This window comes from Trichosurus vulpecula, chromosome 3, assembly GCF_011100635.1.
Source record: "Trichosurus vulpecula isolate mTriVul1 chromosome 3, mTriVul1.pri, whole genome shotgun sequence".
NCBI classification, from domain to species: domain Eukaryota; kingdom Metazoa; phylum Chordata; class Mammalia; order Diprotodontia; family Phalangeridae; genus Trichosurus; species Trichosurus vulpecula.
The window spans coordinates 195,566,693-195,592,484 of record NC_050575.1 but is presented as its reverse complement, the minus strand read 5'-3'; the positions used below and the strand labels follow the sequence as shown (position 1 = coordinate 195,592,484).

General features: G+C 41.0%; 1 pseudogene; it reads right to left on the bottom strand.

Annotated features, from left to right (window-relative positions):
* Nucleotides 1–1,531: 1,531 nt before the first annotated feature.
* The window catches only part of LOC118842349, a 60,545-nt pseudogene continuing 36,284 nt past the window's right edge, over nucleotides 1,532–25,792 (bottom strand).

Below are 25,792 nucleotides of genomic sequence, written 5' to 3'. Positions count from 1 at the left end.
TGTGTTGCAACCCATCAGACAGAGTGAATCCCTCAGTCTTGGGGAAGATGTAGCTCTAGCCTTAGCATGTTTGCTGGAGCCCAAAGAATCAAAGATAGGGATTAGGATGGTTAAGTTCAGACAGAGAATTGTTGATTGGGGTTTATCCTTTTAAATATGTGTAAGTCATAGAAAGCTCTGCAGTCAGAAATATTGACTTCATTGATCTCTGCCAACAACAGAAGGAACCCACGTGGGATGAACTGGAAAGGCTGTGAAATGCTTAAAATAAAGATATTATCTGATATAAGATAATGCTTCCTCCCATCACAACTCTATTCCCCCTCCCCAACTCTGGGCAGAGAAAAGTTAGGCTCCAAGATGAGTATACACTGGTCAGCTAATGGAAGGTGTTCTCAGGAAATACTAAACACACATCGATATGTGCACAGAGATTCTAGGCCTCAAGACACAGCACAATGAGAATTCATATTTCTATAGCATGTAGGCTTTTACAAAGGACAGTGTCTGAGTGAATCAAATTAGAAAACATTACAAGAACTGATAAAGGCTGTTAGTTTTCTTGCCAAGAGCACCACCTTCATTAACCAAGATTAGAAGACATTCCTGGTCAGGGACTTCTTTTTGCATTTGCAATGGTTCTTTTGACTAAGCCCTTAACTACACCCAGGACCCAACACAGAAATGCCCTCTGGAAGGATTCCAAAAATGACTAAGTTTCATTTTTCTGCCTTCCACCAAGTTGCTCTATGCCTTTGGAAAAGGAGTTGAGAAAAGGAAAAAAAGTTGATGGCTTTGGGTCTTGGCAATTGTTTTCAACCAGCGAATCTTTCCTTCTCTCTTGCTCCCTGCAAACCTCAACTTTCAACATGATGGCTGCCTCACTTTCTTTCCTCAACAGAAGTTTAATGAGTCTGGAAATACAGAAATATCAAATCAAAAGAAACCTTAGAAATCATGTATATCCCCTCCTTTCATAAATGGGGAAGCTGCACCCTGCATAGTAGGCAATAGGGGTTTGGTGAATGATGAAAGTGTGTTGAATGTTGAACTGATTTGTAGAAGAGGGAAGTGATTTGTTGCAGTTAGTGGCAGAAAAAGGGACTAGAATCACATGCTTTAGAGGAAGAAGAGACCTTAAAGATCGTGTGGCCCAATCTATTCATTTTCTGGAGAAAGAAACTGAGTCCAGAGAGGGAAAACAGCTTACTACTCAAGGCTAGAGATGGGATCCAAATCTAGGCCTCTGATTCCAATTCCAGTGCTTCTTCCACTACACAAGAACTTCCACCTACTACGGTACCTTTCTGTACACGAGAGCCAAGATCTCTCTCCTTTGAGCTCAGTGGTCTTTCTATACTGTCTAATTACGTCCCACTCTCCAGGCCACCTTTCTCCATGATACTTCCATGAAAATGTTGAACCTCATCAGCCTCAAATTAAAGGAAGAAGATTCTTCTCTTTCTCCACAAAGAGAGAAGCCCCCAAGCACCACCACCAGTCATCCAACCACACCAACCCAAAGAAAACCTCATAGAAGCTGAGAATTCTCCACGGGCTGACTGCGTACCGTCAGAGGGAACTGCAGGGAGACTCTTGTCTGCGGCAGATTTGGAGCCCTCATTGCAGTAATTGTCACAGTGACAGAGCTGGGAACACTTGCTGCAATTAGGACAGTTGTTTTGTCATGTGTAACGATCTGAAGAGGAGTAAGGAGAAAAGGAGAATGAGTAATAATCAGCTTCAGTGCAGTCAGGGAGAACCTTGCTCCCATTGAGGCTAGCAGCAGCAGCAGCAGCAGCCAGATCCAGACTGCAAACTGACTGCAGGAGAGAGGGAAGCCAGTCAGGAGACCAAAATGGGAAGAAGGTAAACTGAGTCTCAGTAGTAGGGGAACGGAGAATGGCTAATCAGGGGGCACCTTCATTGCTGAGCCACAGAGAGCTGTGTGGCTTCATCGTTCCCTGACCCACTTTGGGCACATCTGACATTGACCCAACCGGACTAAGGTTTCTGAAAGGTAGTCAGATGGCACTGAGCTATTGTAACTTGAGACTGAGCTCTTGGTTTATCCTTAAAGAACACTGTGCAAGGATCTAAGGAAGAGAACAAGGCCCTGCTCTTGCTGAACAGCGGAGAATTAATCAGAATGTAGAATGAGAAGCAGCCTGGCACACTGGGAAGAATGATGGACTTGGGAGACCTGAATTAAAATCCTGGCTATGCATCTTATTACCCAGGAAAGTCATTCATGTATTCTGGTCTCAGTTTCCTCATCTGTAAAGGAGGGGGTTGGACTAGATGGCCTTTTGGCTTCTTTCCAGACTTTGCAGGGCCTGGGATTCTTCCATAAAATAAAAAGAATTATACCTGCCCTGGGGCAGCTAGGTGGCACAGTGGATAGAGTGCCGGACCTGGAGTCAGGAAGGCTCATCTTCCTGAGTTCAAATCTGACCTTAGACACTTGCTAGCTGTGTGACCCTGGGCAAGTCACTTAACCCTGTTTGTCTCAGTTTCTTCAACTGTTAAAAAGAGCTGGAGAAGGAAATGGCAAATGCTCCAGCATCTTTGCCAAGAAAACCCCAAATGGGGCCACAAAGAGTCAGAAACTACTGAAAAATGACTAAACAACATACCTACCCTATCCCTCTCAAAGGATTGTTGTATCATATATAAGCATGAGCTATTGATCAGACGTGAAGCTGTGCTGTTAATAAAGGGGCCATCACACTGGGTACACTTTGGAATTGTGTTGTGCTGGCACAGGCATGAAAATCAGCACCCATCCTAAAGCCTGAAGAAATCAGTCAGTCAGTCAACAAGCTTTTAAATACTTACTAGGTGCCAGGCACCATACTAAGCACTGGGGATACAAAGAAATTCAAAAATGGTCCCTAGCCTGAAGGAGCTTATAATCTAACAGGGGGAGACAACATGTAAATAACTGGATGTTATTACTGGAAGATATATGTGTGTGTGTGTGTATATATATGTGTGTGTATGTGTGTAGATATGTATGTGTACATATATATACATATACATACATATATGTATATATATATATAAATGGGAGGAAATCTCACAAGAGAAGGCAAAGGTCTGATGGAAATCATACAGCGGACCCACCAAAGTCAAACATTACCTGCCTCTCCTTCTGAAAACATTTTGTTCGTTTTTCATGTTGACTACTGTGTGCAGGGGAATGTTAAAGTCTGTCATAGGTCCATTGGCCCCATCCCTTAATAACTTTGTCTAATACACAATTTGTCCTTGACATCCTCTGCCTCTTCTTTTAGGGCTCCCCTCGAGTCACAGGATCTAATGCCTGCCCAAATGCAGTATGAACGTCTGACTGTAGTGGCCCACATAAGCCTCGCCTCCCTTGGCAGTGTTCCGTACAGTATATATATACTCAATAATTATGTTGTCGTTGTTCCAGACCTATGATTTCATCAATGTGGGGGACTTCCAGAAAAGAAATCCCTTCCCTGATGAAGATCTGCAACTCATCTGTACCAAGCTTAGAAAGTTACTTAGGAACAGACTCTAAGAGGTTGATTCACTTGCCTGTGGTCACAAAGCTAAGTCAGAAGTAAGACTTGAGTCCATGTATTCCTGACTCTAAGGCTGGCTTCCTACCCCATTACACCATTCTGTTTATTACTCAATATATGAGCCTTTAAAAAATTCTTTTTTTTCTCTACCAAAAGCCACCCTCTTCTTTCAAGGATTTTATCTAACTCAGATTATCTTGGAATGCTGTCCTGGAGGTGAAGAAATTGGAGTCTCTAGCTCCTGTTCTCTATGTATGTGAGACCTTGGGCAAGTCACTTCATTTCCAATAGCCTTAGTCTCCCTATCCATCAAATGAAGATATTCCATCTCTAAAGGTTCTCTGAACTCTGAGATTCTATCCCAAGTGACTCAACGATTAACCTTTTTGGTTCTCAGTTTCCTTGCTTGTTATTACTTTTGCTACCCAAAAACCCAAGCAAGAATTCTGACTGAGAAGAGGAATTAATTGGAAATCACTATCTCCACTGCCTGTCAATTGCCAGCACTGTTTTACATCCCCTGGTTTAATCCAGTTCTTTATTTCCTAGGACTGGAAGTTACTTAGGGTGATGTTATCCCTTTAACACAAATGGAGGACGTTTGGTATAATGAAAAATATATTATCCTGGAGAGACCTGAATCTGAGTCTTGGATTTATAATTCATTGATTATATGACTTTGCTGGAACTCAGTTTCTTTATCTGTAATATGAAGTGGATGGAATAGTTTTTTTAAATCTATGCAAATCCATGCTGATGTATCAATGGATGCTAATGTGTTATATATTATGCTTTCTTATTTAAAAATGCAATTTAGCAAAGACCATATGGAGATGATGTATTAACCCAAAGGGGTGGGTATAGTGGTGGGAATTTAAGGCACCAGAGCTGTCCAGCAGGGAAGTCACTTGGGAGCAGTTCACACCACCCAGGTCACATGACTGGTCTTATTATGCACAAAGAGCTGTACCAAAGAGCCCTATTCTTTCAGCCCAATGAAATGGGGAGCAGCAGCAGCAGGTGAGGATGTAGGCTAACATAAGGGAATGTGGACATGACTAGGGTAAATATTGTCAACCCAGTGAAATCTGAGTGATTTTAAAAAATAAAATTAAAATTAAGCTTGCCAAGTTTATCTTGGCCTGTGCGGGTCAAGGAAATTGTCAAACTTAAGAACAGAGGGTCCTTGATTTAGAAATGGAAAGGAGTTTAAAAGTCATTGAGTTTAGACCCCTCATTTTAGGAGACGGGAAACCAAGGCCCCAGAGAAGTTAAGTAACTTGTTTAAGGTCATCTAGGTTGAGTAAGGATTTGCACACAGGCTCTGTGGCTCAAAATCTAACACCCTCTCCACCACTATGCACTGCCTCCCTTGGAATGTTAGCACTAGACGGGACTCAGAACATAAAATGCCAGTGCCTTAGACAGAGTTGTAACTAAGATGGAGCAAATGGAGCTTTTAGAGGGCACCGACTTTGAAGAGTACTTGCAATACTTGCAGTCTTTTAGTGAGAGAGTAACAGCAGCACTTGTCGACTAGTTAGGAAGAAATTATTTGAAGGCACAATGCATAGCATGCCTAGCCTGGAGTCAGGATGACCTGAGTTCAAATCTGACCTCAGACACAATGTGACCCTGGGCAAGTCACTTAACCCCTGTCTGCCTGTTTCCTCGATGGTAAAATAGGGGTTAACAACAGCACCTACCTCCCAAGGTTGTTGTGACGATCAAATGTGGTGATAATTGTAAAACACTTAACACAGTGCCAGATCCATAGGAAGTGCTACGCAAAGGTTAGCTATTATTACTATTAGTTAAAATAGAAAGCTCTCAGGAGATAAGTTGGAATAAAGATCCTCCCTGTCCTACCTCTTGTGGCCTCCCCAGCTTCACAAGTGTGTCCTAAAGGCCTCCAGGGAGTCTAGACTCTGCCACCTTTGAACAGGGAGTGTTGGGATGACGAAGGACTCACATGATTTAATCCGGACTCCTCGTTTTGTAATGCAGAAACTGAGGCCTGGCAAATGGAAAGTAACTTGGCCAAGGTCATAGCTAGTTAGAGGCAAAGATAGTTTTTGATTCTAGGACTGCTGACTCTCACCCTGCTCTCCTGCCCCCCACGCTAGTCTGCTTCTTGGCTTGGCTAAAAATGATTGGTACTTAGAGTATTTTGTTGTGGTGGTGGTGGTGGTGTGGGGTAGGGAGCCCACAGAGATCAGATCTGTGATTTTTTTTGGTATGACAAATTCCCCAGGAACAGACTCCCCCTACCAACGCAGACTGCTACCTGCTTTATAATTTCTAGTCTTGGAGTGTTGCCTGGCCCACCCAGAGGCTAAGTGATTTGCCCAGGGTCAAAGAGCCAGTACATGTTAGCGGTGGGCCTTGAACCCCAGAATTCTTGGCTCCAAGGCCTAATCTGTATCTTCTACACCAAGCTGGCTCTCAGAGTTTATGGAAAGGAAAATCTGGGTTTTGCCTGGAGTGTTTTATTCTCACATGGAACTTTTAAGCTTACGCATACATTCTGTTACCAAGTTGAGATCTCAAGCAGTTTGCTAATTGCCTTGGAGCACTGCCTTTGCAATTTCAGCTGGCCTACTTACTAGGCTGAAGCAAGGGTTTGGTGTAACTTTGGTTTGCCTTAATGACTGTCCCTGGAAATGAAGACCAGATCGTCATAATAGTGACCTAGAGTGAGGTATTAAATGCTGGAGAGATGATCCTGGAGCAGGGAGCTTTCTGCTTAAGCTTTGAAGTCAAGAACATGGGAGTGACAGGCAAGTGTGAGTGGACACCACTGCCCTCCAGTGGATAAAATATCAGACCAGCTCAAGACCGGTTCAGAGTCTCCATGTGGGAGGAACACAGTGCTATGGACCTTAACATTTATAAGACTACCCCATGGCAGGCCTACATGATTGGAGAGCTGGAAAGAATCTGAGGTCAACTAATCCAACTCTCTCATTTAACAGGTGAAGAAACTGAGGCCTGAGAGGGCATGTGACTTGCTTGTGGTTACACAGGTGCTAAGTAGGAGAGGCTACATCTGAACTCAGATCTTTGAAATCCAAGTGGAGTGGTCTTTGCACTACACCAGGCAGGCTGCCCCATCAAATCAAATATCAACCTGGGGACCTGGAGAAAACTGGCATATTTTGGTCTTTTACAGTGATGAAAAAGTAAAAATGGATGGAGGAGGTGTTCTGCTGCCTCTTGAAATAGCAGTGAGTAACACGATGTCTTCTAAGGCTAGCCCAAGGGAAAATTGTAAAGGAGATGGGTGAACGATCTTTTTCAAGCAGCCTATGTCTATAGATCCTAGGCATTCAGACCTCTCTTGATCATGCCATAAGGTAGAAAAATTGTTGTATAAACCCTGGTCCTGTTAACTTGTTAGGGTCCTCATGGACATAGGCACACCTTGGAGATATTGTGGGTTCAGGTCCAGACCACCACAGTAAACAGTGTATCTCAATAAAGTTGGTTGCCCAAAATTTTTGATTTCCCAGTACATATAAAAGTTAGTTTATACCATCCTGTAGTCTATTAAGTATACAATACAATTGTCTTAAAAATGTACATACCTTAATTAAACTATTTTATTGTTAAAAATTGCTAATCATCATCTGAGCCTTCAGTGAGTCATAATCTTTTTGCTGGTAGAAGGTCTTGCCTCATGTTGCTGGCTGTTGACTGATCAGAGTAGCGGCTGCTGAAGGCTGAGGTGCTGTGCTAATTTCTTAAAAGAAGACAACAGGGAAGTTTGCCACCTTGATTGACACTTCCTTTCACTTAGAAACTCTTGTAGGATTGTTAATTGGCAAAATTTCAATATTGTTGTATGTCGGGGAGTAGGGTGGCCCGAGGAGAGGGGACGGGAAGAGCACACACAACATTTATCGATTAAGTTTACTGCCTTACATGGGTGCAGTTTGTGGTGCCCCAAAACAATTGTATTAGTAACATCAAAGGTTACTGATCACAGGTCACCATAACACATATAACAATAATGAAAATGTTTGAAATATTGCAAGAATTCCTCTATCTACTGCAGTCTTCCTGAATCTAGGCCTAGTGTTCTTATCCATCTAGATGCCCCGATCTTCCTCTTAGCACATGGCAAAAGGCCTTGCAAAAAGCCTTGGGATAAAAAATCACTGGCATGACTCTCCAAATGAGAGTGAAGACCACTGTCTTTAAGTAGGCCAGGTCATCTTCTATCTGCTGCTTGTCCAACGCTTGAAATCTCCTTAGAACCTGCTTGTTTCAAATAATTTTTCTAGGATGCTCACATTATCATAGGATCATAGAACTAGAGCTGGAAGGAATTTTAGAGCCCATCTAGTACAGCTCTTTAATTTTACAGATGAGAAAACGGAGGCCCAAGATGAAGTGATTTGCCTAGAGACATCGATAGTAAGCATTAGATATGGAATCTGAGCACAGGCCCTCTAAGATTAGGACTTTTCCACTGTCCTTGCTTGCGAGCAGGGTGGAGATACATAAGTGAATGCTGCCTACTAGAAAATTCTCTCTTCCTAGATGTGTAGTAGGGGTGTCTGGCTAGGAGGAGGTATAGCATTTTCTTTTAGTCCCCTAAATCACTTATAATGAATTTTTTTTTAACTTTTTCTTTTCTGGACCTTTGATTTCATTGATGTAAGGACCTCATAATGTGAGACTCCTTCTTCTATTGCTAATCAGTAATAATGTTTGATTTTTTTTAACCAGTCGGCATAGGGAACAACCAGTAAGGAAACCCTCTCTTCCAAAGCAGACCAGCACTTTCTCTGTATCCTATAGACTAAGAGTTGACTTAGGCACTGAGAAGTGATTTGCCCTCCAGGGTCCTATAGCCAGTAAGTGGCAGAGGTGGTACTCAGGCCTTCCTGACTCCAAGGCCACTCTCTATCTACTACATATGCCCCCTCCATCTGTTAACTCATAGTCTTAGAAAATTGCCTTGGTCACTGGGAAGTTAAGTGCTTTGCCAAAGTTGTTACAGATACTAGTGTCAGAGGCAGATCTTGAACCCAGGTCATTCTGGCTACAAGACCCCCTAAGCACTACACTACACCACCCTGCCTCTGTTTAGACAGTTACCATTTAATTTATAAGCACAACAGTTATTGAGCAAAAACTTTCCAGTTCATGAACTAAGAAGAGAAAGAGGCTCTCCCTGGTTTGCAAAGATTGGACTTAAAATTGACATGTACAGAGATCTGTCAGGCATAGCTGCAGTTTTACTTATGGTAGCCACAGTGGGTGGTATACCATATCTCTCAGTCTATCTGATCCTTTAGGTGCTTCTGCAAATACCCAGCCCTGAGGCCTCAGGAAGCTGTACCCTTTTTCCTCTCATTTTCTCCCACTCCTCAGCTACATAGTCCCCCTGCTAGAAGGGCTTAGGATTGAAAACACATCTTCTGCTGAGTAATATCTGTGTGATCTTCAGCAAATCAGCAAACTTTTCTGATCCCTCTCTTTCTTCATCTGAAAAATGAAGTAGTTGGATGTGATTGTCTGTAGGGGCCTATCCCAACCAGTAAATTGAGGGAATTGGATGAGATGAAATTTGAGGCTCTCCTTCTAGTTTTATATCTTAAGATCCTAAGCCCAAACTCCCTGTGATCATTAGGATCCTAAGAAGTAGGACTAGATTATAGAATCCTAGTTGGGTCACACACAGACACTTTCCCGAGAGGGGTCTCTTAAATCCATACATGCACGCACATGTATATGTACATATTTGTGTGTATAGACATCTAGAAAGATGCATGTTTATATGGATATACATGTTGAAAAATTCACAAACTTTGGTATACTAATATATCAATAAGGGTTAATTAAATACTTGATTCAACATATTGTTTATAGTCATTTCTATAAACAAGAAGTGAGAAACATACAAAACAGAGACAGATGTTGAAGCAGAGACAGAGAAAGATATGTCTCGGTCAGGAATATAACCCCTTACTATACCATTATTTCCATGGAGAAATCAGTTTTTATTTACATCATTTGACAATTTAATTCAATTGTTAAATTACATCATTTCAATTTAGATCACCTTTTCCAGGAAGTTAACTTTCCTTAAATTCAAGGATTTTCCAGTGTTATGTCTAAGGAAGGAAAGATTGTATACCTTTAATAATCAATAAGCATTTATTTAGCACCTACTATGTGCTAGGTGGTGAGCGTATAAATATGATAAAGAACAACAGTAACTGTCCTCAGGAGCTTATAGTCTAAAAGAGGGAAGACAATCACACAAATAGAAATCGAAAAAGGGTGGGGGAGGCACCCAGCCAGAGGGCATGGTAGAATCTTGTCCAAAGAGGGCAGCTGGTAGAAAATGAGGAGATGGCTCATCTTGGAGCCCTTTTCTTTTTTAAGGCTGTGGGAGGAGTTCTTTGCTCTACCCTCTAGCCCTCCAGTCAGAGTAGCAGAGGGGACTGATGAGGTCTGAGTACTGAAGCTGATGCAGTCTCCTAGATTGATGAATTTTCTGAGGGCATGGTGGAGTCTGGTCCAAGGAGTGCAGCTGGTGGGAAATGAAATGGCTAGTCTTGGAGGACTCATTAAAAACTAGAAAAGTGCTGGTAAATGTTTAACAACCAGTTTTTGTCAATTCAGGACATAATTTTACATTTAATCTGCATTATTAGTATTTTCTCTGTCACTTTCTTTAGTCTAGACAATCAACAAAACAATAAATCAAGCCCTGATTTGTAGCGTTGCCCATTTCCCAGGTGTAAATGCTCACATTGAAAATTTAACAGTCAGCTCTTGAAACAGCATTTGCCTGCCTCAAACACATTGCCAAAGAATTCCTGTCTTCCCTCCAAGTCAAATTTAAGAAGAGAAGAGACACCTGTCTCTCTTGTCTGCTTTGGCTAGAGCCATTCTGAAGAAGGGAAGGCATGATGACATAAATAATCCAGGAGAGCCAGTGTTATAAGTTTAAATTCTAGATTCCCAAACCCAAATATTCAGATACCCTCTGAATAAAGACATTCCCATTGAAGAAAAGATGTCTAGTATCCATCTTGCAATGAGTGCTAGACCAGGGTCAGGAGACCTGGCTTCTAGTCCCACCTCCATCTATGTGACCCTGGGTAAGTCACTTGACTGAATCTCAGTTTCCTCATCTATATAATGCAGAGAATAGTCCTTGCCTACTGTATCCCCTACCTCTCAGGGCTGTTGTATGGGAAGTGATTTGTAAACTTCAGACATTCTGAAGTATATCCTATTCCTATAAGTGGTTCCCCCTCTTCTGATGTATTTACTGCCATGCTTAGTATTTCTTCACCCGGATGCCAATTTCATAGTCGGAAAACACAGATCTGACCATATTACTCCCCTACTGGAAAACCTTCAGTATCTCCCTATTACCTCTAGTATGAAATACAAAATCCTCACTTGGGCATTTCATATCCCACACAACCACACCCTCATTTCATATTTCTTCCTTTCACACTCTATTCCATCAAACTGGCCTACGAGTCATTCTTTATACATTACACCTCATCCTCTCCCTTCCCAAGCCTGGAATCCTCTCCCTCCTCACCTCCACCCCTTACAACCCATAGCTTTCATGGAGGCTCAGCTCAGGTGCCACATCCTACATGAGGCCTTGCTCATCTCCTTTTATAAATTACTTTGTATTTACTTCTAATATCATTATCTCTCTCTCTCTGTTATATCTAATCTCCCATACCTGCTACCCCAATAAAATATAAGCTCCTTGATACAAGTGACTATTTTTTGTCTCTGCTCTTGATGCTGGGTTTGGAGTCAAAAGACCAAGGTTCAAATCTTGGATTACAATCTGCTCTCGGGCAAGTATCGAATACCTTAATCTCTCTGAGCTTCGGTTTCCTCTACTATAAAATGAAGGAGTTAGTTTAGATGATCTCGAAGGGACCTTCAAGGACCCTATAATCCATTTATAAGTATTTATTTAATTGAAAGCAGTTATATCTAGTTGGAGAGCTCCCAGAATTTATGTTCTAGCACCAAACACTACTGTAGGTGACTAAATTTAATTCGGGAAAGTACTGGTTTCATTCTCTCTACTGGCATGTGCTTCCTTCAGTCCCGGGGTTTCTCTATATGTGTTATGCCTGCCAGGACATAGGACTGTATTCAAATTACTTCAGTGAACCAAATGGTTTGGATATGAATTTAGCCTCAATCACAAAGTCAATATCCACACTAGCCTCATTAAGCAAAAGACGCTTGAAGAAGGGGTGGGAAAAGAATCAGTGTTAAACTCTGAAGGGGCCCCGTTGGGAAAGAATGCTTCTAAAGAGAAAAAGACAGCCCTAAGGATTTAGCTGACAAACAAAAAGGGAAATAAGTGTGGGTCTAGTTATCGTTCCCCGAGAACACAGTAATTATGGAAAATGATGTTGTTCCTACATGGAAGGAAGGAAATAAACATTTATTAAGCACCTGCTGTGTACCAGGCATTGTGTTCAGTGCTTTACAAATATCTCATCCTGGGAGGTAGGTACTATTATAAACCCCATTTTGTATATAGGAAATCTGAGGCAAACAGAGGTTAAGTGACTTGCCCAGGGTCACATAGCTAGTAAGTGTCTGAGAGCACATTTGACCTCAGGTCTTTGTGACTGCAGGCCTAGCCCTCTCTCTACTGTGTCACCTAGATAGAAGGTGGTCATGGCAGAAAATCTGATGAAAATTTAGGATGTAGGAGGGAGGTTGGTTTAGTAGATAGATTTTGGGCCTCAAAGTCAGGAAATCCTGGGTTCAAGTTCAACTTCTGGTTGTTGTCCTCTGTGATTGAAAGGGCCAAAATGACACCGCTATGTTGGGGTCAAGGTACAGTATGTCCAACTGTGGGTGAACTCAGAACTGTGTAGGATTCAGAAGGCTCTACCACGGGTTGGGCACAAAGAGTCCATATGAACTGTTGGAGTGGAGATGTCTAAATTTGAGCATCTCATGTTTCTTTTGATACTGCGATTCTGCTTTGATTATAGAATACTGTGCCTTCTTTGATGCGGGCACGCCATGCGGGTTGGTCCTATGCCGTTGTCTCCCATGTCTCACAATCAATTCCAAAGTTTTCCAGAGAGACTTGAGACTCTCCTGGTATCACTTCTTCCATGTAAGCATTTGCCTTGCATGAGTTCTCTGTAAAATAGTCTTTTGAGCAAATGTATGTTGGGCATTTGAACAATGTGGCCAGCCCATCAGGGTTGCACTCTCTACAGTAGAGTTTGAACACTTGGTGGGTTGGTTCAAGAAAGGACCTCAGTGTCCAGCACCTTCTCTTGCCATGTGATCTTTAGAACTTTCTTAAGACTATTCAGATGAAAGTGATCCAACTTCCTGGCATGGCGCTGGTATGCTATCCAAGTTTCACAGGCATACAACGATGAGGTCAACACAACAGCTCTGTAGACCTTCAGTTTGGTAGGGAGCCCAATACTCTTGTCTCCCCTACTTTCCTTTGGAGCTTCCAAAACACTGAGCTAGCTCTGGCAATGTGTGCATCAACTTCATCATCTATGTGTACACGCCTAGAAAGCATACTGCCAAGGTATATGGTGTAAATATGAACTTAAATATGAACTTATCCACAGCATTCAACATTTCTTCCTTGGCTCTAACCAAATGGTTCCACATGTGGATGTTGCAGTGTTGGCTGGTGGAGAACCTTTGTTTTCTTGGTGTTAATTGTTAGGTCAAAATTAGCATAAGCAGCAGAGAATCAATCCATACTTTGATGTAGCTCAGCCTCAGAGGCTGCATTGAGTGCACAATCATCTGTGAACAAAAAGTTGCACACCAACTTGTCCTCTACTTTCATCTTGGCTTGTATCTTTTGTAAGATAAATAATTTACCACCAGTTTGGTAGCTGACCTTGATGCCATTTTCATCTTCATTGAAGGTGTCTGACAACATTGCTGAAAACATCATGCTAAAAAAAAAAGCATGGGAACAAACACACAGCCCTGCTTCACTCCACTGGTGACTGGGAATGTACAAGATCATTGTCTCTCATCCAGAATCCATGCAAGCACGCTGCTGTGAAACTGGAACAATATTGATGAACTTCTCCAGGCAACCAAATTTTGTCATGATCTTCCACAAACTTTTCGTACATACTGGCTATGTCACCCTGAAATTCTCAGTGCCCTGGGGTTGGGGACAGAGAAGCCAAAAACATCCTTAAGATTTTAAGTTATAGAACATGTACATATCCATGTTCGTAGAATGAGTCTCCTGACCAGGCATTCCCATGCCAATGAATTCATAGGTCAAGACCAAAAACAAAAGTCAGTATTTTCAGTAGCACCTTCTAAATCACAGCTGCCAGCTTGAGGGCTGTGCTTATATATTTCATTTTCACTAATAGTTATCTTCCGATAACTTTGATTTCCTCTGATCACACAAAAATACACAATTGAAATATATTTGAAGGATCAAAAGTGACAATGCATTGATAAAAGTCCAGAAAGTTAGTTCTTTGCAAGGAAGTGATTAGAGAGGAAAGTGAAATTCCTTTTATTCAGATAAGTTTATCTAGCATTCATCTGGAACAGATCTGAAATGTGTAGGGATCCTTCCCAATTTCTTCCTAGAAGTTCTAGATCCCCCATGGGCTCTTTTATTTAAGAGCCATTATCTGTGGGATGAATTTTGGAAGGCTCTAGGGCTCAACAGAGAATAGAATTACAAGGATAACTGTTTGAGGACAATATTCAGCTCTCTCTATTTTGAGGGCTACACTTTTTTCTCTGTTCCAGTATAAAGCTACAAAATATGTGTGTTAGTTCTAGATAAGCTGATGTTTTGTACTGAGTTAGAATGGGCTAATGGGCAGCTTAGTCAAAGAGCCTTCAGGAAATGTGTAAACAGAGGTAGAAGAAGTGAGAATGGAGAAGGAAAAGGAAACTAATTAAAAATAGGATTGAAAAGCTGTGTAACTTGATGCATTTTGAAGACCATAGTAACCAGTTTTAAATAAGCCATGGACAAAAGACTTTAAAGGAGGGAACAGAGCCTTGGGAGGAATTTTCCAAGCAGGGAGACAATACATCAGGAAGTTAGGAGAGGATTGAGGCACAGAAGCCAAAGGAGACTCTCTTAAACCCTGCTGTGGGCTAGCTGCTAGAAAAAGAAGACTAGCTTGCTTAAGAAATTTTCTACATAAGGAATGAAGAGTAATCTGTTTGTGATGCCAGGGGGCTGTAAAGAATGTGGATTCCACCTGGACCTTAGGTTTAGACCTTGGTTTGGAAACTGAGTCAAAAATAAGTAGAAAGAGCACTGGGTTTTGGAGGCAGAGGACCTACATTCTACTACTAACTACCTGTGTGACCACAAGAGCAAATGAATTCTCCTTGGTGGGACTCAATTTTTCCATATGTAAAATGAGGAAGTTGGCCTGGATGAATGCTAGGTTCCTTCACACTCTAAATCCTATTATTCTTCCCCAATCAAGGAGATGGAGGAGGAGGGAAGGAGGAGAGAAAGAGAAAAGAGACAAAGACAGAAAGACAAATAGAGAGAGAAACAGAGACAGAAACAGAGAGACAGAGAGAACATAAATGTGCTTAGCCTGGGTGTAAAAGTGGAGACAGTTTCTAGCACATAGTAGGTTCTTAATAAATACTTGATTGATTGATTAAGATGATGCCCGATTATCACAATAAGCTGTGTATTTTGTGTGATTGAGCTTTTTCATCAACCTAAATCTAGCTTTTCCTCAAGATACCCTTCTTCCTGTTGTAGTAAAGCAGTTTTTAAACATACATGGACAGTTGGACTACAGATATTGCAGAGATTAGCTCAATAGAAAGAAGGAGAAATGTCATGAAATGATCCCTAGAGCCTCTCACCTGTGGAAGAGGAACTCCTGAACACGAAGGTGGTGGCAGTGAAAAATCCCAGTGACATACTTTCTGAGAACCTATTTGTGGATGGCCTTGGGCCCGATTTCTTCATATTGGTCAAAAACATTTGAATTTCAGGTCACTTTTTTAAAGGAAGGGAGAAGAAAAGGCATTGCAGTCCTGAGGAAAGCAGGCATCTTGTTTTCCAACTTGTTTTGAAGCTACGAGGAGGAAAGCAATGAGCAAGCTCTGTGATTATCTCTTTTTTCCCCCCCAATCTGGTCCATTTCCCCCAGAGGGAATGCTCTGGATATCTGCTGTTATTTTTTACAAGTATGGGAGAGAGAAATCACTTCTCAGGCTCATATGCAATGCTACAAAAGTTATAGCAGCAAAATGTACTTCCTAAATGTGGCTTTTATTAGACATGATCACATTAAACCCAGAGTGACCCATTCTGTTGCCTGAAACAATCTGCAATTAACATGGGGAGTCTAAACAGGGTATTAATGGGTTTGATTTTTTTAATTCCTATAATATTTTCATCACTTAAAAAAACCCTCTCATTTCAACTTGCATTAAGCTTGAGGAGGGAGTTCTGTGAGGTAAGAAATGACAAAACTTTTGGAAGGTTTTATTTTCTCATCGGGTAAAGTGCAAGCATATAGAAGATTTGGTTGTTTTTGAAGAAATCTTCACCAGCCAGAAGAGAGATTGTATTCTTGACCACTTTGTTGTAGTCTGGAGGGTGAAGATGCTCTTGGTACCCATGATATTCTCTAACCCACAGCAGAAAGTCAAGCTCTGCCCCAGCTGAGCCTTGCTGGACCAGCCAGTTTTTTTCATAGATCCAAGCATTAGAGACAAAATGTTCTCAGTCAATGCTTGTGATAACACATACCTTTTTAACAGAGACATTGCCAAAATCAGAGCTTGCTCAAGTCCAATTGATAAGCACTTATTGAGTACCTCCTATGAGCAAGATATCCAGTGAATATTTGTTCAATTGGCTCCCCTCCTGGTTCTCTCTTCATCCCTTCCTCTCAAACAGATTATAGTTTAACCTTGCTCTGAAATGGCTTGTTATTGTCTTGATAACTCATAGGTGAGATCCCCTAAACTGTAACATAACAGCCAGTGTAAGATGCAAATATTTTATTTTCTTTTATAAGTCTATTGATATTTTAATTTTATGTGCTTTTTAATTAATTTGTTTTAGCATTTTATATCCCTCCATTAAATTGCATAAACATGGTTTTTTAAATAACCAAAAGAATAGATTGGAAGACATTTTGAATTTTATCAAGTTGACTAATGCTTAGCAGAAAAATGCTAATAAAAAATCAATTTTTAAAAGTTTTATTTGTTTTTTAGTTTATCTCTTGGTGGGAAGGCGTTTATTTTTTAGATCAGTCATTTCATGATACAATTTCCCCTTCCCCTACTCCTCAATCCAACAAGCATTTTTAAAGCATCCACCTTATGCTAGATACTGGTTACACAAAGACAAAATTAATAATAATTTGTCCCTAACCTCGAGGTTCCTCTGCTCTACTGGGGAATGAATTAAAAAGCATTTACTAAACATCTACTATGTGCCAGGCACTGTGGTCCTCACTGGGGACAGAAATACCAAAGTGAGACAGTCCTTGCCTCAAGGAGGTGGAGACAACACATATATGAAGTTATGGTTAAGAATAGATATTTTTGTGTGGAAAATCACACGAATGGTGAATAGAGCCACAAGTGGGGATTGTCACACCTTTTCCAGGAAAAGAAATGTTGGATTGATATGTTGTAGAATGATACCTACGTATGGATGATTTTACCAGAACAAGAGATGGAAAGGGAGAGTTAGAAGGGAGATATGGTGAGAGTCTTTGGGTGGGTGGCTAGAGATAGGAAGTATGGTCTGGGGCTGGTTAGATTTGTTTAGAGAAAACAAAGCAAAGCCATTAATCCAAACCACTAAATAAAGGGAGAACAATCGGCAAGGAATATAAGTAACCCTCTGCACCCCAATTCCCCTACCTTGGTACCCAGGAGGAAGTGCACCACACTGACTGGCAATGTTCCTCTTTCTCTCTCACTGACACCCTTCTTGTAGTATAATTCTGCTCTGAGCAATGGTCTTGGAGTCAGAAGACCCGATTTGGAGTTGCACTGTCTCTCCCTATGACCCTGGAAAAGGCACCTTACTGGTGCAGAGGAAAAGCTAGTCAATTAAGAATCAGATAGGCCACGGGGGTTTAAATTCCTATTCTGCTACTTATTGCCTTTGACCTTGAGCAAGTTTCTGGTCTTCAATTTTCTCATCTGTAAAATGAGGGATTTCATTCCAGTTCTAAATCCAATGAACATCTCTGTGCCTCCCTTTCATCTGTGAAATGAGATTAGACACTCACTGTACCTTCTACACTGGTTTACTTTAAGAAAAGCACTTTGTAAGCCTTAAAGTCCATAGAAATATAAGCTAGTACAGTTCTGAGCAGATATGGAGAAGAACTCTATGTTTCTTTCTATGTAGGAGAGTTGGGTGAGGTGCGGGGCAGGGGGGGGTGGAGAGAGAGAAAGAGAGAGAGAGGGAGGGAGAGAGAGAGAGAGAGAGATAATGAGAGAGAGAGAGAGAGAGAGAATGAATTTATGAGCCAGGGGCTAGAATCTTAGTTGGGAGCAAGCTAAGGCTGGAGGCAAGTACTATATAATGGGAGCATTAGACAAAACTGAAACTATTTCTACCCTTGAAGAGATTGCATTCTATTAGGGAAAAACAACATGTACAGAAAAAATAAACAATAGATAAAGGGAATTAGGAAGAGAAGGAGCTAACAATTGGTTAAAGATCACAACTTTTATTTTTTTATTCTGAACTTATACACTAAATAAAATATGTATTTCCTTATATATAATTCTACTTACATATAAGTAGAATAGAAAAAATAGTATTGTACATGAAACTGAATCTCTATTGTGCACAGCTTGCTTTTCTTTTAAAATATATATAGTCTACGTAAACTCTGAGAAATCTTATCCCACTCCTGCTCTCACATACAAGTCTCAAATCCTGGAACAAAGGCTACATCTCCCTCTAAGGATTTTAGTGTTATGCCTGAAGAGTCGGGGTGATTCTCTAATGCCATCAGCTCAAACCCCCACCAAGAGTGTATTTTCCCAAGATTAACAGTCGAGAATCATTTTAATCCTACGTGCTTAAATAGCTTTTAGAAAAAGGTATTTACTAAAAATGATACAATAAGAATAATTGGCACCAAACATCCCCACTCCCTAAAAAAAAAACAGTGTGTACACTCTCAAGTGCACAGAGAGTCCAGAAGGAAATGGGCTCAGAAGTAACTCATAGCTCCGGGTTGCTGGAAGTCCTTTTCTCCCATGTGTGGGGTACTCAATATGTCCCCCCTTGGCATGGTACAGTTTTTTTGTTGGGCCCCTTGTGGAACTATGAATCTATATCCATTCTCTCCTTGGCTCCCAATATAGACACTGCCTTCAGTGGATCTGGGTATGCTACTAAGACACTGATGGGAAGATGTGATGTATCAAATCCTCCTGACTCTGAAGTTTGAAGGTTCTCCATCAGCTAAATACCAGGAGGCCAAAGACACCTGGTCAAGGACAAAGCCTGGGTCTCATCTCCCTCTGCCCTGCCCCCTCCAAAAGGTTCAACCTTAGGGGTTTTACTGGAAGACACACTGGAACTCCAGATTCTAGCTAAATAGATGCTTTCATACAATACCCAGAGGTCATGATAGCATCCCTCAGCCACCTGGAACAGACCTAGGGTCACTTATTATTTCATTTCCTCCAATGGCTTTCAAACACTTTTCAAGCTTATAACTAAAACTGATTGGCTTATCTTATCACTTATTTTAAGTAGGCTGAGGTAACTTGATTGAATAAATATCAACCAAGCTCACAATTTATATGTAATAAACTCAACATGTAGCTATCAAATCTACCCTCTGTAATTCTCTTGGCCTTCCTCCTATATTATTCTGGGCACTTCTAAATGTTTTTATGTTTCCCTTCCTTCTTTTCTTCCTTTCTTCTTTCCTTCCTTCCTTGCTTCCTTCATTCCACTCTATCACTAACCCTTCCCTCTCTCCTACTCTCCAACTGAATACAAAACAAAATGCAAAACAAAATACTTTTAAACAGATAGATAGAAAGATAGATAGATAGATAGATAAGCAAAACAAATCCCCACATTGGCCATTTCTGATAACACTCTTTATTCTGAGGTGATGCAGGGATCCATCACTTCTCTGTCACTTCTATGTTGCAAGCTTCATCAGTCCTTTAGAGTTGTGGCTGGTCATTGCATCGAGCAAAATTCTTAAGTCTTTTAAAGTTATTTTTCTTTACAGTGTTATTATTATGTAAATTGTTTTCCTGGTTCCACTCACTACACTCAGCAATAGTTCAAACAAGTCTTCCAAGATTATTTTGAAACTGTCCCTTTGGTCATTTCAATTATGTTCATTTTCTATAATTTGTTCAGCCATTCCCCAAATGATGGACACCCCCTTGGTTTCTAGTTCTTTGATATAACAAAATGAATTGCTATAATTATTTCAGTACATATGGGTCCTTTTCCTCTTTCTTGATCTTTTTATGATATAGGCCTCCTAGTGGTACCACTGTGTCAAAGGTTATACACAGCTTAGTAACTTCTGAGGCATCCTTCCAAATTGCTAGGAAAGGTTTCTTATAGAAGGCAAAATCTTGAAGGAAATGAGAGAATTTGCTTCCCACAAGCATTGCTCTTGTTTTGGTAGATATGAACAGACGGGAACCATTTCCCCTCAGAATCAGGCTAGCCACTAAAATTGTCAAGATACCCACTTTTAATGAGCTATTTCAACTGCTGGAAAGCTGAAGGGTCCTCAGAAATAGTACAGCCTGTCTAGGATGTAACTCCTTCACATGCCACGTTCCTTTGCCACTGTGGCACGGAGGAGGATGAATGAGTCTAGTGAATTTCTGAAGAGGATCTGGCACTACATCTGCTGGTCTGTCCTTTTCCAACAATACAGCAAATCCCAGTTTTGTTTTGTTTGGTTCTGTTTTTTGGTAGTTGTTCAGTCACATCTTATTCTTTCTGACCTCATTTTGGGGTTTTCTTGGTGGAGTCACTGGAGTGGTTTGCCATTTCTTTCTCCAGCTCATTTTTACAATTGAGGAACTGAGGCAACAGGATTAAGTGACTTGCCCAGGGTCACACAACTAGTAAGTGTCTGAGGCCAGATCTGAGCTCAAGTCTTCCTGATTCCAAGCCCAATGCTCTATCCACTGTGCCATCTAGCTGCCTCGGTCTTAAAAGGCCAATCATTCCAATAATGTAATGGAGTCTTCCCAACACCTTCATTTCCATCCCTCCCAGTCCTGAGATGACCGGTAGAAGATTGCAGTTTGCCTCATTGCATGAAACTGACCATCAGGAAAATGTCCTCTGTACCACTGTTAGAGGGTTTCTTTTTCTTAATTTTTTTTTAATCTTTCTGCTTTTCCCCTCAAGTGTCCCAATCCTTTAACACCTCACCTTGTTGGCAACAGCACGAACATGACAGACACACATCCAGCCAAGTGCAAGGAAGTCCTCCAAGTCCCCCAGCCCCGTTCTTGAACAGGGGGATTCAGATAGCTGCCATTTACAAAGGAATCACAGAGCCTAGAAGTCACAAGCTGAAGCATTCTGGAGGCCCAATTGGCAACTCCACCTTCTCAGGCAGGATTTGTAAAAGGTAATTAGCCCAGGTGAGGCTCATTAAAGCCAGCCTGGAATTCCGCCAGTATGGGGGAGTGCTTTTTGCCAATCCCTTGATTTTAATATCAATAGCAGAGCTGACAAGGAAGCTGGAGGGAAGAGCAGTCAGCTCAGAATCTTTTGTACTGCTCCCTGTCTCTCTCCTTCACTGGCTCTCCATTAGGGGAGGCAGTTGGCTTCAAGTGAGAGTCTTTTCCTATTTAACAAGGTTGGGCCGGCAGTTACCCTGAGAACTAAGGGAAGCTGACGGACAGGAAAATGGCAGGCCAGGCCTTGGAATGTGCTGCAGGTTAGCCCAACCAGGTGCCAACATGGAAACAAGGTGCAGAATTCTAATTCCCAGCGTGTTTTATTTATTTCTATGAAGCGCCTAGATGGTGTACCAGCTAGCAATCACGAAGTGCTGAGTTCAAATCCTTCCTCCAGCATTTACTAGGTGGGCAAATCACCTACTCAGTCTCAGCCTCAGTTTCCACATCTGCATAATGGAGCTAATAATAGCACTTATCTTCCAGGAGTATTATGAGGATCAAATGAGCTAATAATATATTTGGAGTGCTTTATAAATCTTAAAGCATTCTACAAATATGGCTATTATTAGAGATTCATTGATGGTTAGAGCCAGGCCTGGAAAGGAAATGAGAGAATATGTAGTCCAACCCCAGGTTTAAAGGAAAGATCCTTGGGTTTGTGGGAGAGGACCTGGGTTTTAATCCTGTCCCTGCTGTTTACTAGCTCTGTGACCTTGACCATTTCATCCTTCTGGGCCTTATTTTCTTTAGCTGAAAAATGAATGAAACTTACCATATAAGAAATGAAGAGGTCAGAGAAACTTGGGAAAACTTGTATAAATTGATGTTGCTCAAAGTAAGCAGAAAGAGAATAATATACGCAATAACCCTAACAATGTAAAGGAAAACAACCCTCTCATTTTACAAATGAGGAAACAGAGGTTACTATGCCTTGCCCAAAGTCTCATAGCTGGCAAGGATCAGAGGAAGGATTTGAACCCATGTTTTCTGACTCCCTCAGCCCCTGCTCTTTCCACCGGGCTGTACTGCATCTTTTCTTCTTCTTCCTAGGAAAAGAGGCAGTAGAGACTATGAGTGTATTTATAAGGCATATCCTGTCAGGTACCAGTTTGTTATTCTCTCCTTCTTTGTTACAAGATACTTGGCGGTGCCGGGGTATGAAATTAGAAATATAAGAAATGGTCTTTGTTAAGATTAGGAAGTCACAATGATGCATAAAAAGATATCAACAAAACATTGAAAACCAAAATCAAAATAAAATGAAAGAGGAGGTTGGACTACGTGATCTTTACAAACCCTTCCAATTAAAAAAAGAATCCTTCATTTTAGGTAAGAAAATTCAGTGTCAGAGTGGGAAAATGTCTATTCTGAGGTCATACAGACAGAGAGTGCCCAAACTGGGACTTGAATTAGTTTTTCTGATACCTGTTCTACTCATTTCCACTGTCATGTTTTTGCTTTCATTTTGAGGGGAGGGAACTTTAAGGCCAGGATCTGGATCACAGCAAGGTTCTTTCTCAAACTTCATTTTTATAGCTTCTCATTCCATTGGTCTCCCATAATTCTCTCCCTCTTTCTTGCTTTTTTTTTCTTGCACACCTCCCATGTTTGCTCTAGTCTTTCCTTCTAGTAAGCATAGTTTTCTGCCATACTCTCAGTTGTTTAATTATTTCTTAAACTCTTTTATTAGTGTGGGTCACTCCAAGAAGCTTTCAGCTTGACCATGTGGATACCAAGACAATCCCCTATGCTGTACTTTAGGTACAAACATACGACTAAAATGATTTTCCAATACTTTTAATCAATCTTAAATGGTTACTGATGGATATATGTGCACATATGCATACGTGTATGTGTGTGTGTATGTGTGTGTATGTGTGTGTATGGGAGCAGTGGAAAGAAGAGTTGAAGAAGGACTTCGAGATGGAACCGCAGAGAAGAGGGGTACATGATGGTAGATGTTGGGGGGAGGAGGGCAGGGTGAAGAGAGGGAGATAATATGAAAGAGAGAGAAGAGGGAGAAAAGAAGAGAAAAAAGGAAATGAAATGGACCTTTGTGATATAAAAAATGACATGAATAAATGAGTACATGATACAGTACTTAGATTATGTGTTAGGGGAAATGGATCCTAGTTGTCTATACTTATTTTTTTTTTTTGAAAAATGCATTTAGTATGAAGAAGAGGTAACCCTCTTTAAAAAAAAAAACACAAAAATCCTGTATTTTATCAACCTCCCACCCTCCTCCAGCACATTGAAAGTACTATACTTGAAATAGGTTCTAGGTTTGAGTTTTGACTCTAACACTTATTTGCTGTGCAAAATGTGATTAATTTAAGCTACCTAGGTCTGATCTCCAATTTTTTAATCTGTAAAATAGAACTAACCAAAGTTTTACTTTACAGGGTAATTGTGAGAAGATTGCGTTGTAAACTATAAAACACTGCAGAAAAATAAACTATTCGTATTATCTTTCCTTAATCTCAGGTCCCATAACACATAGAGTATTTCATTGCAATTTTATTTTTTGCCTTCTTTTGTAATTATTTCTCTGTGTGTGTATCTGTATGCGTGCGTGTACACACATGTTTTATCTCCCATACTAGACCATGCTAGCCTTCCTTAAGGGAAGAAACCCTTATGTGATGTGTGTGCGTGTTTCTCATACCACATAGCCTAATGCCCTGCATGTAAAGGCATAAATAAATATCTTTCAGATAACTGAAGAATGAAAGGTTAGAATTATTATGCAGATAAAAGGTCTCATTTATTGACCACTCCCAGTTTCCATGGTTAGAAAAAATACTTCCACTGCTCTTTTGATGGGTAACTATGGAATACATATGAAGCTCTTGGGGAAGAGGAAGTATACTTGTTCTTCTGACCCCAGAGGGCATAATTGAAACCAATGGGCAGAAGCTGTAGGGAGTTTGATTTTAATTCAGAATTACAGAAGCAGAATTTCAGGGTTGATAAGAATCTCAGGTTACCTGGTACCTAGAACCTGAACCTAATAGGAATCTCAGAGTTTACCTAGTACCTGAACCTAGTACCTGAACAAGGAATCTCCCATCAAGAGGTCATCCTGCCTTCACTTAAACATCTCCAGTGATGGGAAATTCTGCCTCCTGTGGCAGCCCATCCACTGTTCAACATAAGCACAAACTTCCTAACAGTGAGAACTGTCCACAACTGGAAAGGACTGCTTTGGGAGGCAGTGAATTCCCTTTCCATCATGAGAGATCTTATAGTGTGAGTTGGATAACATTTGTCATGGAATTTAGAGAGAAGGTTCTTACTCAAGGATGGATTGGAAAAGAGACTCTGCGGCATCCTTTCCAACTCTGAGATTATATGAATGGCTTAGATTTGGCCATTCATATATGGAGATGATTTTTTATCAACCATTTTAAAGAAAATCATTTATTTCCAGGATTTTGGGGGGAATCTTCATTATGTTACTAAAATTGGACCTGTAGCTGGATTTTTTGGGGGGGGAGGGGAGCAGGAAAGTTTTATTTTTCCAGGAAAAGAAATTGTCTTCCCAAGGGGTCAGTAGAACCTCATTAGGTACTCTCCTCTGGCTTCTGGGAAGCCCATAAGAAATAAAATACCCTTGACCATTACTAAGGTGGGGATGCTAGATTCAAGGAGGAGCTCTGTGACCCACTATTAGTCTCATGAGACATCTGGTAGCCTCTGAAAATGATGTACCAAGAAATCTGATGGAAAATCTGATGTAAATCCCAACACATCCTACCCAGAGCATCTAATTAGCATTTTATGAAGTTACACGCCTTCTCTACCCCACCATGAACTTTCTGAGGGACCACTTCACACTTTGAAAACAGCTCATTCCCATGATTCAGAGGTGTGCAGTGTGTGCCGCAAAATAATTCACAAAATTAGAGTTTGTCATATGCAAGTTTGTAAATCTGATTTGTGCCCCATTAAGTTGATTATATCTTTCATCCCCAAGAAGAAGGCAAAGGCCCTCCCTCCTCCGCCCCTCCTTCCCCCTTCTGTAATCCTCACCCCTCATTTCTCTCCCAGTACAGCCTTCTTGGCATCTCTGCACCCCTTAGGCTGTGGCATGATCCCAGCGCAGCTCGAGGAAGGTTCATTAAAATGCCACCTTTTTCCGTCCCCACCGGGCACTCCCAGCAGCCCCTAGGGCCATAGCTGGGAAAGAGAAAGCCAGTCACTCACAAGGGGACCCACTCTGAGGACAGGGACATGAGCACAAATGATGGGAGCCAGCAAACAGTTAATGGTTTAATACTTTACAGAAAAAGTCAAGACAGACTTGTGATTCTTGATGTTAATGAAGGTGTCACACATTGTCTAGAGAAAGTTGTGCCTGGCAATCTTCCTTTTTTCGGATGCCTACACCAGTGACATTTCATCTCACATTCAAAGAGCACTACCTTAATGAAATGCATAATTAACATATTCTAATTGTGCTGAGCTCTGTGATGATTTTGACAGAACTCACTTTCCATGTCTAATTTGATGCTAATTTAATCTGTTCCTCTCCCGCTGAC